The sequence below is a fragment of the Triticum aestivum genome, chromosome 2A (genome assembly GCF_018294505.1).
Source record: "Triticum aestivum cultivar Chinese Spring chromosome 2A, IWGSC CS RefSeq v2.1, whole genome shotgun sequence".
NCBI classification, from domain to species: domain Eukaryota; kingdom Viridiplantae; phylum Streptophyta; class Magnoliopsida; order Poales; family Poaceae; genus Triticum; species Triticum aestivum.
In genome coordinates this window covers 700,997,158-701,016,718 of record NC_057797.1, presented here as the reverse complement: position 1 = coordinate 701,016,718, position 19,561 = coordinate 700,997,158, and positions in this window count along the sequence as shown.

Below are 19,561 nucleotides of genomic sequence, written 5' to 3'. Positions count from 1 at the left end.
GGTGAGCATCATGAAATTGGTGATGGAGGATGGTTGATGATGACGATGGCGACAGATTCCCCTCTCTGGAGCCCCGAACGGACTCCACATCAGCCCTCCCGAGAGGTTTTAGGGCTTGGCGTCGGCTCCGTATCGTAAAACGTGATGAATCCTTCTCTCTGATTTTTTTCTCCCTGAAACCAAATATATAGAGTTGGAGTTGAGGTCGGAGGAGCTCCAGGGGGCCCACGAGGTAAGGGGGCGTGCCCCCCACCCTCATGGACAGGTGGTGGGCCCCCTGGCCTTCATCAGTTGCACGCATTTTTTATATTTTCCGAATAGATGTTCCATGAAGTTTCAGGTCATTCCAAGAACTTTTGTTTCTGCACATAAATAACACCATGGTAATTCTCCTGAAAATAGTGTCAGTCCGGGTTAGTTCCATTCAAATCATGCAATTTAGAGTCCAAAACAAGGGCAAAAGTGTTTGGAAAAGTAGATACGACAAAGACATATCACTCTTCTCTTCGTATATGTACTCCACTGTTTGTCTAGTGTCCAAAAAATTATAATAACTACTAGCAATGTGCCAATGCGTTGCCACACGATCTGAGTAGATTAATACATATTCACCGATTTGATAGGAAAAATGTCTAGTTTTGAAATACGTATATCACTAAAAATTGTTATGTTTCACTCAAAATATATTCCTTTGGCGGTTTCGATGAGATATGGGAGGACTGTTGTTGGTTTCAAGATTCGAGAAGTGGTATATGTCTAATTTCTACTCTTACTAGCAAGAAGCCCGTGCATTGCATGGAACATGAAGATCTTGTGGGAGAAAAGGATGTAGGATCGAAAGTATGTCCAGAGGGGGGGGTGATTAGACTACTTGACCAATTAAAAATCTATCATTTTCCCAAATTTAGTCTTTGGCAGATTTTAGCTATCTTAGCACAAGTCAAGCAATCTTAACACAATTCAAGCAAGCATGCAAAGAGTCTGTGAGCAGCGGAAACTAAAGCATGCAACTTGCAAGAATGTAAAGGGAAGGGTTTGGAGAATTCAAACGCAATTGGAGACACGGATGTTTTTGTCGTGGTTCCGATAGGTGGTGCTATCGTACATCCACGTTGATCGAGACTTCAACCCACGAAGGGTAACAGTTGCGTTAGTCCACGGAGGGCTCCACCCACGAAGGGTCCACGAAGAAGCAACCTTGTCTATCCCATCATGGCCATCGCCCATGAAGGACTTGCCTCACTAGCGGTAGATCTTCACGAAGTAGGCGAACTCCTTGCCCTTACAAACTCCTTCGTTCAACTCCACAATCTTTGTCGGAGGCTCCCAAGTGACACCTAGCCAATCTAGGAGACACCACTCTCCAAGAAGAAACAAATGGTGTGTTGATGATGAACTCCTTTCTCTTGTGCTTGAAATGACAGTCTCCCCAACACTCAACTCTCTTTCACAGGATATGGATTTGGTGGAAAGAAGATTTGAGTGGAAAGCAACTTGGGGAAGGCTAGAGATCAAGATTCATATGGTGGGAATGGAATATCTTGGCCTCAACACATGAGTAGGTGGTTCTTTCTCAGAAAATGTGTATTGGAATTGTAGGTATGTTCCGATGGCTCTCTCCACGAATGAAGAGGTGGTGGAGGGGTATATATAGCCTCCACACAAAAACTAATAATTACACACAATTTACCAATCTCGGTGAGACCGAATTGAGAAACTCGGTCGGGCCGATTTAGCAAACCTAGTGACCGTTAGGATTTTCGGTGGGACTGAGATGCAACTCGGTGGGACCGATATGGTTAGGGTTAGGGCATAACGTAATCTCGGTGTGACCGATTACACAAACTCGGTGGGACCGATTTTGGTAATAAGCTAACCAGAGAGTTGGTCAGGTAAACTCGGTGGGACCGATCGCTCATTTCGGTGGGACCAAAATGTTACAAAATGGAAATAGAGAGTTTACATTGCAATCTCGGTGGGACTGATCGCTCATCTCGGTAGGACCGAAATGTTACGAAGGGAAACAGAGAGATTACAACCCCATCTTGGTGTGACCGAGATCCTTATCGGTGAGACCGATTTGCGTAGGGTTTGTGGCAGTGGCTATGACATCTGAACTCGGTGGCGCCGGATAGAAAGAATCAGTGGGGCCAAGTTTGACTTTTGGTTTAGGTCATATGTGGATGTGGGAAGGTAGTTGAGGGTTTTGGAGCATATCACTAAGCACTATGAAGCAAGAACCTCATCAAGCAGCACCTCATCCCTCCTTGATAGTATTGGCTTTTCCTATAGACTCAATGTGATCTTGGATCACTAAAATATAAAATGTAGAGTCTTGAGCTTTGAGCTTGAGCCAATCTTTTTGTCCTTAGTATTTTGAGGGGTCCACTTTCCTCATCCATGCCATGCCATTCATTGAGCTTTTCCTGAAATATTAATCTTGGAATAGCATTAGCTCAATGAGCTATATGTTGTTAGGAATTACCAAAACCACCTAGGGATATTTGCACTTTCAATCTCCCCCTTTTTGGCAATTGATGACAACATATAGATCAAAGCTTCGACGAATGATAATAAGAGTGAAAAACATTGTCGCTTTGAGAAGTATGTGAAAAGCAAGAGCTCCCCCTAAATTTGTGCATAGTTTATGATTTGCTTTGGACTACAAATGCACAGAGAATTAGGATCATGGGCTACTCTTCCATGTCACATACATCTTCGTGGAGCGCTCAAAATGATAATAATTAAATACATGCACTCATCACCAAGCAAAGTGAATGATCATATAGGGATAAAATGATAATGTCATCCAACAAGCGTTAATGTAGCATATGATCAAACACACATGACCATCCAAGTATCACATAGACAGAAAGTATCTCAATCAAGCAAAGCAAATAAAGTTCAACCACCAAAGCAAGAGAGAATAAAAAAGCAACTCTCTCTCTCTCTCTCGAAGCCTATGATCTATACATTCCCCCCCCCCTTTGGCAACAAGTTACCAAAAAGTTCCTAGAAAATGCATAGCACTAAATCGTCTCTCAGGATTGGTCTTCAGGTGGTGGTGTCCGGATAACTCCAAGAACGAAGGCTTCAGTCGATGTAGATGGAGCTGATGGAGTAGGTGCTGGAGCTGGTGGCACTGAAGTTGTAGCTGGTGCAGATGAAGTGGCTCTGGTGTCTGTTACTGGCACTGCAGCTGACCTCTGAGCTCTAGGCACTCTGGCAAATGCATCAGTGGTTTTCTTTCCCTTCCTCTCCTGCATATCATCCTGAAGTTGCTCCACAACAGACTGGATCTCAGTTACCTTCACATCCATGTCATAGAACTTCTGCTCTATGATCCTTTCCAAGCTTTCCTGGTTTTGAGTCAGGGTGGCCATCCCTTTCTCAATCCTTAGAGTGGATGCAATCAAGTAGCCGAGCTGATCTTGCTTGCTCTTCAGAACATATTGAGATGCCTCTTCCATGGTTGGCATCTTTGCAGCTTTCTCAGCATTTGCCTTCTCCCTCTTTGCGTGAACGTGCACAGAAGATGCTTCATCCTCATTCATAACCACTTGGTTGTCCTCAAAGTCTGGATAGATGGGCAGGTGCTCCTTGTCCAGCAGATATGTGCCAGTGCCCATCTTGGAGTTAATCAGCTCCTGGATCTGTGGGGCATAACCACACTCCTCTTCTGATCTGCAGCTGTCCTCTTTATGGTTTCCACTATTAGGCTCATGACTTTGAACTTCTGTGGGACATCAAAGATGTGAAGCAAGTTAATTGCATGGCCTCTGATCATCTTGTGATCTCCTTACTTTGGCAAAAGAGTGTGCCTGAGGATCCAGTTGATAGTTGGCAAGCCTGACAGAAGGTAATGTACAGATCCAAACTTGTGTGTCTCAAGAGCAGAATCTGGGATATCCTTGTACATGTGTGCCATGGTGTTGCGTCCTTCTTCTTGTTGGCATAGACATCCAATTCATCTTCACTCTCTTCTGGGGCATTGATCAATTGAGCCCATTCTGCTACTGTTGACTGGTATCTAGTGCCATCAGAAATCCAGACTATCTTGCCATCTAGGTAGAAGTGAGCTGTGGAGTAGAACTGCATGATAAGCTCATCATTCCACTTTGTGAGCTTCCGAGCTACAAACACATCAGCTCCACAAGCCTTGAAACTGTCATATACTTCTGGATAATGTTCTTCATTCTCCTTGATGTACTCCTAGTTGACCCATCTCATGTCACATACTATTGGTTTCTTGTCAAGCAACTCTGACTCATAAAAATCCTGTTGTTCTTTGGTATGGAACCTATAGTCCACAGCAGTTCTCCTTCTGGTGGCATATGGATCTGACTCTCTCCATAGCCTCAATCCTGAATCCTTCCTTACTTCATGTTCTCAGCTACAGGATGAGCATCATTATGATCTGGAATTTTTGGCTGTAACTTCCTCAAAACATTTGTCTCGTCATCTTCTTCTTCAGCAACAGTTTCAGGCACCGGGGCCTTGTTTTTTCCAGCAGCTGGAATGTTCCTGGTACTCCTCTTTGGTGCAGTTTTGGGTTTTGGAGTAGCTGGCTTAGAAGCTTCTTTGGGCTTAGATGAAGCTGCCCCTGACCTTATGGCATCTCCCATAAGTTTATGTGCCTTAGGTGCTGGTGCAGCATCTTCTTCCTCTTCCTCTTCAGAGTCTGTCATGATTGAGGATCTCCCAAGCACTCTGGCAGTGGGCTTCTTGACCCTCTCTTTCCTCTTCTTCCCTTCTGCAGCACCCTCTTTGGGTTCAGATTCCAAAGGTACTTGAGTAGAGGCTCTGGCTTTAGACATGGGAATTCTCTTTGCAGGTACTTTGATCTTCATACCAGGCTTAGTTGCAGCAGCAGTGCTATATTCCTTCTTAACCACTTTCTTCTTGGAAGTGGCCTCATCCTCGACTACCACATAGTCTTCATCCTCAGATTCAGAAGTTTTCTTCTTTCTGGCCCTGGTGGCAGCTTTTGGCAAGTTGCTGGGTGTGCTCCTGCTGCCATCATCTGAGCTACTAGAGGGACTAGTGCCCTCACTCAAGTGAACCTGCTCCTCTGACTTGTTCTTGGTGTCACTTTGATCAGACATATTGCAATCTCTGACAACTGACCCTGTGAATAGATTATAGATGAGGTAGAGTGGATGAGCATCACAAAATACAGAGGTTTTTGCAAAAGAATGAATCAAAAACTTAGTTTTAGTTTTCCTCAGAAAGCATTTCGGATCTACCGATTTGCAAACTCGGTGATATCGAAGCAGCTTTTGGAACCTAAACTAGTGAACCCGGTCAGAACGAGTCACAGTTCGGTGGCACCGAGACTGCTAGGGTTTCACAAAGTGCTGAACTCGGTCACACCGATTCGCAATTCTCAGTCAGACCGAGAATCACATGTGCAATGGCCTGAGCCAAATCGGTGGAACCGATTTCATCAATTCGGTCGATCCGAGATGGTTTCGGCGGAAACCTAACCCTAAATTTTCAATTCACGACTAAACTACGGAGTGTTTTCGATGGATAGAATGATCTTAATCGTGGCAAGATACATGGCAAAGCAATGTGCTGGGGAATCGGAGTTAGAACAACACAAAGTTCAAGTCCATACCCTAATTCGGTGATGAACTTGCTACGGCGGCAACGGCGGAGATGATCCCGTTGACGGCGGTGGAGACCAGCGACAGGAGGCGGCTGGCGACGAGGAGGATGATCCGGAGACCCAAGGAGGCAGAGTAGGCTAAGAGCGGGCGAAAGAGTTCGGAGAAAATTTCCAAAATTTTGCCCGTGGTTATATATAGCCTGACCCTGTCAGTGTGACCGAGTGGAACAACTCGGTGGCACCGAGATGCATAACTGCAAGCAGTTGCTGCAACTCGGTGTGACCGAAAAGTTCAAATCGGTTGCACCGAGATTGAAAACCTAGATCGACTTAGTGATCTCGGTATGACCGAAGTGGGTGAATCGGTCAGACCGAAACGCACAAAGAAGTTTTGGAAGTTTATGTCTATGACGAATCGGGGACTCCGAGTGCTCCTCACACAGAGTGGTTCGAATCTGACTTGATCAAATTTTGTGATGCAGCATGAATAGAGTTTGAGACGAGAAAAGCATAGATATCTAGAGAAGGTTCTTAGGCATTCTTGTCCATCCACTTGGCCAAAATAAAAAGGAAACCAATCAATCAAAACAACAAGTGGATGTCCTCAAATGAGTAAATTATGCAACCAACATGCTCACACAATAAAATGACAAATGAAATATGTGGCAAAGCATGCAAAACAATTCTAGCATCTATCAAGCAATTGGTGATGACTAGGTCATCTATATATGAGTATATTGACTTAGGAGTCAAATGAGAACATTTGATCATAGGTCATACTCATCGTGTAAGCACAAGTGGGGTTACCACTTTTACATAAAGTGTTGTTGTGTTCACACCATTAGAGTTGCTTTAACTCAATTGTTAGAGTAAAGCTCCCCCTAGATGTGAGATCCCCCCTAAGAGGGATGAACTAACCTTGGGTTTTGTCGATCATGACTTCATGTAGATGTTGAAGATGTGGATGCTCAATGTTGATGTAGATCATTTGGAGCTATCCTTTGGAGTGAGTTGCACTTTCAATACCTACACGGGTTAGTGCCACAAGGAACAAACAAGGATATCCATAGACATAGAGTGATGCACACACAAGATGATGTCTATGAAAGCTTTAGGTTACCTTGTCCCTTGTCTTACCAACAAGAGGGTTTGTGACTCCTTGAACTAGTGCAAGATGTGGAAGTTGATTGCACTAGTTCTTGACAAAATGATAAGAGTGGAGTATGTTGGCGGAGTCACCCTAAAGAACTCTCTAGTTCTTCTTCTTCGGGATCCACACCATCTTGATGGGAATCCTCTGAGTTGTAGTTGTACTTGATGAAGTGGAACTTGATGTAGTCTTGGGAACCCACTTGACCAAGGCCTTAGGAGCTTCTTCAAATGCATCAATTTGCTCTTGAAACTTGTCCTTGCCTTTTTGCTTGTGGTCTTGTGGTGGAAGATCATCTTGAGCTTGTGTCCCTTTGAAAGAAGTAGGATTGTACTTCTCTTTTTGAGGAACAAACTTCGTCTTGGGGTATTGATCTTCTTCCCACTCAACTCCATTGGCATTGAACTTTCGTTCAAAAGCAATACCTTGATTCTTCCTGTGCCTTCCTTGCTTGCGTACAATTTCCTTGAATTGCTTACTCCCAACAAGGCTCTTGTAAACACCTTTCTCTATGATTCCCTTCAATAAGCTATTTTCTTGCTCAAGTGTAACTTGGCTAAGAGAATCATTAGTGGAATCAAGAGAACTACTAGAAGCAACAATATTGGATTTAGCATGATTATTGTTACTGCTAGAAGAAGAATCCTTCTTGTTCTTGTTACTAGACTTGACTTGAGGCATGTAAGTGGATAAGAGTAAACGCTTGGAAATGTAATAAGAACTTTTCTTTCGAAGATCATCATTGATTGCCTTTAAGAACTCATGCTCTAGCTCAAGATTGAGCTTCTCAAAACGTAATTGCTCATGAGTCCTTAAAAGTTCTCGATGATCTCCTAAGATAGTTTAATGAGCTAACTTAAGAGTGTTTAGTTCTTTAGTTAGAGACTCAATCTTCTCCTTATAATTGTCATTCGTTTCATCATAGTATTCATCACTATAGTTGTCAACAAGTAAATCATCATCACCTAACAAGTCATCTTCATCACTATTGAAATCAACATACTCGGGGTGTGATACCTTTGGACCTTTAGCCATGAAGCATCTTCCAATTCCTTCATTTGGTGAATCAAATATGTCGTAGGAGTTGGTTGACGCAAGTGCTAGACCGGCAACACCTTTATCTTGAGTATATTCGGAGTCGGAGTGATAGCTTCTCTCAGAGTCATTGTCGGAGTCGGAGCCGGATACCCATTCACCAACATGAGCTTGATGTCTTCGTTTTGTGTAGCTCCTTGATGACTTGTCCTTCCTTTCCGAATCCTTGCTTCTCCGAGAGGGTCTTCGTTCATATCGATCATCCCTACTCCTTCTCTCCCTTGATGGTGATTCTTCTCTTCTACTTCATCTTTTGGGAGAATCTTCTCTTCTCTTGTGGGGATCCCTACACTCATTGGAGTAGTGTCCGGGTCTTCCACAATTGTAGCAGTTTTGCTCTCGACTAGAAGATCTTTTGTCATTGTAGGACCTTGACTTGGAACTTCTCTCTTTGCTTCTATTCTTGTAGAACTTGTTGACGTTCTTCACCATTAGGCTCAATTCTTCATTGAAGGTTTGTTTCTCACTTGATGATGTGGGAGCTTCACATGAGGCTTTGTAAGCACCACTTGACTTGTTATGGAGCTCCTTCTTATCCTTGAGTGACATCTCATGAGCAACAATTCTTCCAATGACTTCCGTTGGCTTGAGATCTTTGTAATTTGGCATCATTTGGATCAATGTGCATACGGTATCGTATTTCCCATCCAAGGCTCTTAGGATCTTCTTGATGATGAATTTGTCGGTCATCTCTTCACTTCCTAAGCCGGCAATCTCATTTGTGATAAGAGCAAGCCTAGAGTACATTTCAGCGACACCTTCACCATCCTTCATTTTGAACTTGTCAAGTTGACTTTGAAGCACATTCAACTTAGATTCCTTGATGGAGTTGGTACCTTCGTGCATATCAATCGAAGTATCCCAAATTTCCTTTGCATTCTCAAGACGGCTGATTTTGTTGAATTCTTCGGGGCACAATCCATTGAAGAGGATATCACAAGCTTGAGCATTGTATTGTAGCATCTTCAACTCTTTCGCGGTAGCTTCATGATACGTCTCCAACATATCTATAATTTTTGATTGCTCCATGCTATATTATCTACTGTTTTGGAATATATTGGGCTTTATTTTCCACTTTTATATTATTTTTGGGACTAACCTATTAACCGGAGGCCCAGCCCAGAATTGATGTTTTTTGCCTATTTCAGTGTTTCGGATAAACGGAGTATCAAACGGAGTCCAAACGGAATAAAATCTTCGGAAATGTGATTTTCTCACCGAACGTGATCCAGGAGACTTGGCCCTACTGCAAGGGATCAAAGAGGTGGTCACGAGAGTGGGGGGCGCCCCCCCTAGGGCGCGCCCCCTGCCTCGTGGGCCCCTCGGTGCTCCACCGACGTACTCCTTCCTCCTATATATACACACGTACCCCCTAATGATCAGAACAGGATCCAAAAACCTAATTCCACCACCGCAACTTTCTGTATCCACGAGATCCCATCTTGGGGCCTGTTCCGGAGCTCCGCCGGAAGAGGGCCGTCATCACGGAGGGCTTCTACATCATCCTAGCCCCTCCGATGAAGTGTGAGTAGTTTACCTCAGACCTTCGGGTCCATAGTTAGTAGCTAGATGGCTTCTTCTCTCTCTTTGAATCTCAATACAAAGTTCTCCCCCTCTCTCGTGGAGATCTATTCGATGTAATCTTCTTTTTGCGGTGTGTTTGTTGAGACCGATGAATTGTGGGTTTATGATCAAGTCTATCTATGAATAATATTTGAATCTTCTCTAAATTCTTTTATGTATGTTTGGTTATCTTTGCGAGTCTCTTCGAATTATCTGTTTGGTTTGGCCAACTAGATTGGTCGTTCTTGCCATGGGAGAAGTGCTTAGCTTTGGGTTCGATCTTGCGGTGTCGTTACCCAGTGACAGAAGGGGTAGCAAGGCACGTATTGTATCGTTGCCATCGAGGATAACAAGATGGGGTTTATTTCGTATTGCACGAATTTATCTCTCTACATCATGTCATCTTGCTTAAGGCGTTACTCTGTTTTTAACTTAATACTCTAGATGCATGCTGGATAGCGGTGGATGAGTGGAGTAATAGTAGTAGATGCAGAATCGTTTCGATCTACTTGTCACAGACGTGATGCCTATATACATGATCATGCCTAGATATTCTCATAATTATGCTCAATTCTATCAATTGCTCAATAGTAATTTGTTCACCCACCGTAGAATACTTATGCTCTTGAGAGAAGCCACTAGTGAAACTTATGGCCCCCGGGTCTATTCTCATCATATCAATGTCCATCACTTTTATATTGTTTTGCTATTTAGTTTGCTTTTACTTTTTACTTTGCATCTTTATATCAAAAATACCAAAAAAATATTCTATCTATCAGATCTCACTCTCGTAAGTGACCGTGAAGGGCTTGACAACCCCTAATCGTGTTGGTTGCGAGTATCTATCGCTTTGTGCAGGTACGAGGGACTTGAGCATGGGCTCCTACTGGATTGATACCTTGGTTCTCAAAAACTAAGGGAAATACTTATGCTACTCTGCTGCATCATCCCTTCCTCTTCGGGGAAAACCAACGCAAGCTCAAGACGTAGCAAGAAGGATTTCTGGCGCCGTTGTCGGGGAGTCTATGCAAAAAAGTCATATACCAAGTACCCATCACCATCCCTATCTATCGCATTACATTATTTGCCATTTGCCTCTCATTTTCCTCTCCCCCCAATTCACCCTTGCTATTTTATTCGCCCTCTCTCTCTATCCTCCCTCTCTGTTTGCCTCTTTAGTCCACTTGCTTTTTGTTTGCTCGTGTGCTAGTTTGATTGCTTGCCGTCATGGCTAGTCTCATATCTTCTCCGTTATCTCCCGAGAGTGAAGTTCTAAATTTTAAACAAAGGGAGGGAGAAAATCTAAAAGATGGTTGGTATAGGATTTGCAATGCTCAAAATAGATCTACCAGGAAACAATCTACCTTAGTTCTTCTCTGCAATTTTTATGTTGGTATTAATCCTTGGAATAGATATATCCTTGATACCATTACCGGAGGGAATTTCTAGGGTAGCCATACTTTTGATTCTTATAATGCTATGTTAGATTTATTTGGCTCACCACCTCTTTTGGTTAATGGAACCATGTTAACTTTGGAGCATGTTATGCAAAGACTTGAAATTATTGAAAATAAAGTTGCTACTATTGAATCAATTGAAAATCTTGACAAAAATATCCACAATCAAATCACTCAATATGGACCTAAGGTAGGAATGACTTTGAAAAATATTAAGGAAAAGGAACCCATAGTTAATGAGAAGATGAACTTAGATTCTACTAGAATTGATAAACTTGACGGTATCATGAAAAATTTGGGAACTGCTTTTTCTTCCGTAAAGAATACTCCTGGTCCTGCTACTAAAATTGCCAAGCTCATGTATGTTCCAAAAAATAAGGGTGAATCATCTAGTAAGGAAATTGCTGATCTTAAATCTATAAGTATTCATCCCAATCTTTTTGCTATCATTAAAGAACCATTTATTACAAATGAATTTTTCGATCTTGTGCCTAAAAGTTTGATAATTAATAAAAATAAAGAAATTCCTAAATACGGTAGATGCCTAATTGAATAATTGCCTACCAAAGATGGCAATACCTAGATCTATTCTTGCTCGTTATGCCTAGCGAGGGGCGTTAAATGATAGCGCTTGTTGGGAGGCTACCCAATTTTATCTTTATTCCTTTATTTTTTCTCCTGTTTAGTAATAAATAAATTATTTAGCCTCTGTGTTGGTTGTGTTTTTTGTGTTTAATTAGTGTTTGTGCCAAGTAGAACCGTTGGGAAGACTTGGGGAAAGTCTTGTTGAACTTGCTGTAAAAAACCAGAAACTTTAGTGCTCACGAGAACTGCTGTCATTTTTATTTGAAGAGTTATATTTAGCTAGTTATTTTTTAAGATGATTAATAGATAAATTCCTCACTTCCATCAATTTATTTTAGAATTTTTGGGGTTCCAGATCTTGCGCTAGCTACAGATTACTACAGACTGTTCTATTTTTGACAGATTCTGTTTTTCGTGTGTTGTTTGCTTATTTTGATGAATCTATGGCTAGTAAAATAGTTTATAATCCATAGAGAAGTTGGAATACAGTAAGTTTAACACCAATATAAATAAAGAATAGTTCATTACAGTACCTTGAAGTGGTCTTTTGTTTTCTTTCGCTAACGGAGCTCACGAGTTTTCTATTTTGAGTTTTGTGTTGTGAAGTTTTCATGTTTTGGGTGAATTCTTTTGATGGATCATGGAACAAGGAGTGGCGAGAGCCTAAGCTTGGGGGTGCCCATGGCACCCCCAATATAATCCAAGGACACCAAAAAGTCAAAGCTTGGGGATGCCCCCGGAAGGCATCCCCTCTTTCGTCCACTTCCATCGGTAATTTACTTGGAGCTATATTTTTATTCACCAACATGATATGTGTTTTGCTTGGAGCGTCTTGTATTATTTGTGTCTTTGTTTGTTAGTATGCCACAATCATCCTTGATGTACACACCTTTTGAGAGAGCCATACATGAATTAAAATTTGATAGAATACTCTATGTGCTTAACTTATATCTTTTGAGCTAAGTAGTTTTGCTCTATGTGCTTCACTTATATCCTCTGAGCATTATAATTTTGCTCTATGTGCTTCACTTAGATCTTTTAGAGCACGATGGTGGATTTATTTTATAGAAACTATTGTTCTATCATGCTTCACTTATATTATTTTGAGAATCCTTTAGAACAACATGGCAATAAAAAAACTTTCATACAAGTGCATTGAATACTATGAGAAGTTTGATACTTGATAATTGTTTTGAGATATGGAGATGGTGATATGAGAGTCATGCTAGTTGAGTAGTTGTGAATTTGAGAAATACTTGTGTTGAAGTTTGTGATTCCTGTTGCATGCACATATGGTGAACTGTTATGTGATGAAGTCGGAGCATGATTTATTTATTGATTGTCTTCCTTATGAGTGGCGGTCGGGGACGAGCGATGGTCTTTTCCTACCAATCTATCCCCCTAGGAGCATGCGCGTAACACTTTGTTTCAATAACTAATAGATTTTTGCAATAAGTATGTGAGTTCTTTATTAATAATGTTGAGTCCATGGATTATACGCACTCTCACCCTTCCACCATTGCTAGCCTCTCTAATACCGCGCAACTTTCGCCGGTATCATAGACCTACCATATACCTTCCTCAAAACAGCCACCATACCTACCTATTATGGCATTTCCATAGCCATTCCGAGATATATTGCCATGCAACTTTCCACCATCTAGTTCATCATGACACACTTCATCATCGTCATATTGCATATCCCGGCACACCGCCGGATGCATTCACATAGAGTCATATTTTGTTCTAAGTATCGAGTTGTAATTGTTGAGTTATAAGCAAAATAAAAGTGTGATGATCATCATTATTAGAGCATTGTCCCAGTGAGGAAAGAATCATGGAGACTATGATTCCCCCATAAGTCAGGATGAGACTCCGGACGAAAAAGTAGTCCATAAAAAAGAGAAAAGGCCCAAACAGAAAAAATGATGAGAGAACAAGAGAGTAGGGATAATGTTACTATCCTTTTACCACATTGTGCTTCAAAGTAGCACCATGATCTTCATAGTAGAGAGTCTCTCATGTTATCACTTTCATATACTAGTGGGAATTTTTCATTATAGAACTTGGCTTGTATATTCCAATGATGGGCTTCCTCAAATTTCCCTAGGTCTTCATGAGCAAGCAAGTTGGATGCACACCCACTTAGTTTCTTTTTGAGCTTTCATATACTTATAGCTCTAGTGCATCTGTTTCATGGCAATCCCTACTCACTCACATTGATATCTATTGATGGGCATCTCCATAGCCCGTTGATACACCTAGTTGATGTGAGACTATCTTCTCCTTTTTGTCCTCTCCACAACCACCATTCTATTCCACCTATAGTGCTATATCCATGGCTCACGCTCATGTATTGCGTGAAGATTGAAAAAGTTTTGAAAAAGTTAGAGTATGAAACAATTGCTTGGCTTGTCATCGGGGTTGTTCATGATTTAAATACTTTGTGTGGGGAAGATGGAGCATAGCCAGACTATATGATTTTGTAGGGTAACTCTCTTTGGCCATGTTACTTTGAGAAGACATAATTGCTTTGTTAGTATGCTTGAAGTATTATTATTTTCTATGTCAATATAAACTTTTATCTTGAATCTTTCTAATCTGAATATTCATACCACAATTAAGAAGATTTGCATTGAAATTATGCCAAGTAGCACTCCGCATCAAAAATTCTCTTTTTATCATTTACCTACTCGAGGACGAGTAGGAATTAAGCTTGGGGATGCCTGATACGTCTCCAAGGTATCTATAATTTTTGATTGCTCCATGCTATATTATCTACTGTTTTGGACTATATTGGGCTTTATTTTCCACTTTTATATTATTTTTGGGACTAACCTATTAACCGGAGGCCCAGCCCAGAATTGCTGTTTTTTGCCTATTTTAGTGTTCCGGATAAACGGAATATCAAATGGAGTCCAAACGGAATAAAATCTTCGGAAACGTGATTTTCTCACCGAACATGATCCAGGAGACTTGGACCCTACTGCAAGGGATCAAAGAGGTGTTCACGAGGGTGGGGGCGCACCCCCCCAGGGCGTGCCCCCTGCCTCGTGGGCCCCTCGATGCTCCACCGACGTACTCCTTCCCCCTATATATACGCACGTACCCCCAAACAATCAGAACAGGAGCCAAAAACCTAATTCCACTACCGCAACTTTCTGTATCCACGAGATCCCATCTTGGGGCCTGTTCCGGAGCTCCGCCGGAAGAGGGCCATCATCACGGAGGGCTTCTACATCATCCTAGCCCCTCCGATGAAGTGTGAGTAGTTTACCTCAGACCTTCGGGTCCATAGTTAGTAGCTAGATGGCTTCTTCTCTCTCTTTGAATCTCAATACAAAGTTCTCCCCCTCTCTCGTGGAGATCTATTCGATGTAATCTTCTTTTTGCGGTGTGTTTGTTGAGACCGATGAATTGTGGGTTTATGATCAAGTCTATCTATGAATAATATTTGAATCTTCTCTGAATTCTTTTATGTATGATTGGTTATCTTTGCAAGTCTCTTCGAATTATCCATTTGGTTTGGCCAACTAGATTGGTAGTTCTTGCCACAGGAGAAGTGCTTAGCTTTAGGTTCGATCTTGCGGTGTCCTTACCCAGTGACAGAAGGGGCAGCAAGGCACATATTGTATCGTTCCCATCGAGGATAACAAGATGGGGTTTATTTCATATTGCATGAATTTATCTCTCTACATCATGTCATCTTGCTTAAGGCGTTACTCTATTTTTAACTTAATACTCTAGATGCATGCTGGATAGTAGTCGATGAGTGGAGTAATAGTAGTAGATGCAGAATCGTTTCGATCTACTTGTCACGGACGTGATGCCTATATACATGATCATGCCTAGATATTCTCATAATTATGCTCAATTCTATCAATTGCTCAACAGTAATTTGTTCACCCACCGTAGAATACTTATGCTCTTGAGAGAAGCCACTAGTGAAACCTATGGCCCCCGGGTCTATTCTCATCATATCAATCTCCATCACTTTTATATTGTTTTGCTATTTACTTTGCTTTTACTTTTTACTTTGCATCTTTATATCAAAAATACCAAAAAATATTCTATCTATCAGATCTCACTCTCGTAAGTGACCATGAAGGGCTTGACAACCCCGAATCGCGTTGGTTGTGAGTAGCTATCGCTTTGTGCAGGTACGAGGGACTTGAGCGCGGGCTCCTACTGGATTGATACCTTGGTTCTCAAAAACTGAGGGAAATACTTACGCTACTCTGCTGCATCATCCCTTATTCTTCGGGGAAAACCAACGCAAGCTCAAGACGTAGCACTTCACGATTTGGTTCTCTCCCATCAAAGAATTCACATTGCAAGACAACACACACAATAGCCCAAACGGCGAGGTTATGTCCAAGAATATGCATTTTCATCTTATGCTTCCAACTAGCAAAATTAGTACCATCAAAGTAAGGACCTCTACGGTGGTAATTTCCCTCGCTAGATGCCATACTCTCCTAGGTTGTGAAACCAAGGCTATGACCACCAAAAGCTATGGAAATCAAAGCAAATGGAGACCAAAGCTCTGATACCACTTGTAGGATCGAAAGTATGTCTAGAGAGGGGGTGCTTAGACTACTTGACCAATTAAAAATCTATCCTTTTCCCAATTTTAGTCTTTGGCAGATTTTAGCTATCTTAGCACAAGTCAAGCAATCCTAACACAATTCAAGCAAGCATGCAAAGAGTCTATGAGCAGCTGAAAGTAAAGCATGCAACTTGCAAGAATGTAAAGGGAAGGGTTTGGAGAATTCAAACGCAATTGGAGACACAGATGTTTTTGTCATGGTTTCGATAGGTGGTGCTATCGTACATCCACGTTGATGGAGACTTCAACCCACGAAGGGTAACGGTTGCGCGAGTCCATGGAGAGCTCCACGCACGAAGGGTCCACGAAGAAGCAACCTCGTCGATCCCATCATGGCCATCGCCCACGAAGGACTTGCCTCATTAGCGGTAGATCTTCATGAAGTAGGCGATCTCCTTGCCCTTACAAACTCCTTGGTTTAACTCCACAATCTTTGTCGGAGGCTCCCAAGTGACACCTAGCCAATCTAGGAGACACCACTCTCCAAGAAGTAACAAATGGTGTGTTGATGATGAACTCCTTGCTCTTGTGCTTCAAATGATAGTCTCCCCAACACTCAACTCTCTTTCACAGGATATGGATTTGGTGGAAAGAAGATTTGAGTGGAAAGCAACTTGGGGAAGGCTAGAGATCAAGATTCATATGGTGGGAATGGAATATCTTGGCCTCAACACATGAGTAGGTGGTTCTTTCTCAGAAAATGTGTATTGGAAGTGTAGGTATGTTCTGATGGCTCTCTCCATGAATGAAGTGGTGGTGCAGGGGTATATATAGCCTCCACACAAAAACTAACCGTTACACACAATTTACCAATCTCGGTGAGACCGAATTGAGAAACTCGGTCGGACCGATTTAGCAAACCTAGTGACCATTAGGATTTTCGGTGGGACTGAGATGCAACTCAGTGGGACCGATATGGTTAGGGTTAGGGCATAACGTAATCTCGCTGTGACCGATTACACAACTCGGTGGGGCCGATTTTGGTAATAAGCCAACCAGAGAGTTGGTCAGGTAAACTCGGTGGGACTGATCACTCATTTCGGTGGGACTGAAATGTTACAAAAGGGAAACAGAGAGTTTACATTGCAATCTCGGTCGGACCGATCACTCATCTCGGTAGGACCGAAATGGTATGAAGGGAAGCAGAGAGATTACAACCCCATATCGGTGTGACCGAGATCCCTATCGATGAGACCGATTTGCCTAGGGTTTGTGGCAGTGGCTATGACATCTGAACTCGGTGGCGCCGGATAGAAAGAATTGGTGGGGCCGAGTTTGACTTTTTGTTTATGTCATATGTGGGTGTGGGAAGGTAGTTGAGGGTTTTGGAGCATATCACTAAGCACTATGAAGCAAGAACCTCATCAAGCAACACCTCATCCCTCCTTGATAGTATTGGATTTTCCTATAGACTCAATGTGATCTTGGATCACTAAAATATAAAATGTAGAGTCTTGAGCTTTGAGCTTGAGCCAATCTTTTTGTCCTCAGTATTTTGAGTTGTCCACTTTCCTCATCCATGCCATGCTATTCATTGAGCTTTTCCTGAAATATTAATCTTGGAATAGCATTAGCTCAATGAGCTATATGTTGTTAGGAATTACCAAAACCACCTAGGGATAGTTGCACTTTCAAAGGATGAACGAGGGAAGGCCTTATCTGCAAATGTGGAGAGGAGTGCGGGTAAATTGCCATAGTTTTGTTCCTATCCGTCAAATATAAATCGGACGGCCTATATTGCAGGATGGCAGGCCCACCATCATCACCAACTTTGTTCTTTATCCCTACAAGCAAGATGCCCATGCATTACACGGAACACCAAGATGCATTTATTTTACAAAATATCTGTTGTGATTGATCCATGCAGGAGTAATCCCATATATAAAAACTAACAATATCTCGAGAAAGAGGAGAAATGAGGTGAGTAGGAGTTGGGCATGGTGGCGATTGGTGGTCGGACTGAGCGTAGGCATGGGGACGGACAACGCCGGTAGCGGCCAACCGGCCACCATGCCAGATTGTTCCAGTGGCTTCTTTTTTAATTGCTCAACAATGAGGTTGTGACAGATGAGGATGAACGAGGGAAGACCTTATGTACAAATATGGAGAGAGGTGGGGTATCTTTTTGCAAAATTGTCATACTTTGCTATCTATCCGTCAGATACAGATCGAACGGTCTATATTGCAGGATGGCAGGCACACCATCATCACCAACTCAGGTTTTTATAAGAGTAGAGAACTCTTATAAAAAGCATACGGTGATGATCGTTTGCCTGCCATCCTGCAATATAGGCCGGCCGATCTATATCTGACGGATAGCAAGGAAACTATGGCAATTTTGCAAAAAGATACCCACACCCCTCTCCACACTTGCAAATAAGGCCTTCCCTTGTTCATCCTTATCTCCCACAAGATAAACTATTCATAAAAATGCATCTTCATGTTCCGTGCAACGCATGGGAATCTTGCTAGTTGTTGCAAAAGCCCATGTGTGTGAGAGAGAGAGGGAGAGAGGAGGAGGACGGAGTGCATGTGTGACAAAGACATAAAGAGTGTGTGTGCGAGAGGTATCAGCTTAAAATGAGGCGATAGTGTGTGTGTGTGCATGATCGAGAGGGCGTGTCTCAAGAAGGGAAGAAAAATCTACATAGATACAATGAGCGGGAGAGAGACATGTATGCGATAGTGGAAGCACGAGTGTGCGGGTGTATAAACCTATCTAGAGGCTAATTGATAAATGTTTGTGAGAGAAATACGAGTCAGGGTGCGAAAGCGAGAGTTTTGTGTGTGTGAGAGAGAGAGACGGAAGTCGGGAAGGGGAGTGGAAGCAGGAGTTGTGTGTGTGTGAGAGAGAGAGGGGGAGTTTGTTTGATCGGTAAACAAATGAATAATGTCAGTCTGGGATGGAGACGAAAAGGAGACCACAACAAATGTTGTGTCTACAGGAGAGAGAGAGAGAGAGTAATTTTAGTGGTATGATTCAAATCTAGAGACATATACAATCACTAGGATTTTGTACACAATCACTAGGATTTTCGTGCCAAAACAATCCAGGATTTTATTTGTTAAGAAATTATTTTTATAAGTTAATAAGATGTGGGATATTGTTTTCTTACATATAAGTATCTGTTAAATATATGATGACAATAAAAATAATATATAATAACATATAAAATAATTTTTTTAGAAAAACAGGGCGCATCTCCCTGGTTCCATTGCTGAGAACGAAACCACAACATATTCTGATACAGCAGCTCAAAGAGCAGTTCGAAAGCAAAGGTAGAAAAGCTACAAACTAGGGGGTGGATGAACAAGTTCTCTAAATAACACAAATCACCCGAGCGGTGCCAAAGGCAGAGTGGATAGAGCACTCAAATGACACAAGGAGGGTCCAGCGAAGCCTACATGGTCTTCAGCCGAGGGGCCGTGTCAGCCTGCGGCGACCAGTAAGCAAGAGGAGACACCGGGTGGAAGGCGTAGCATGGTCGATG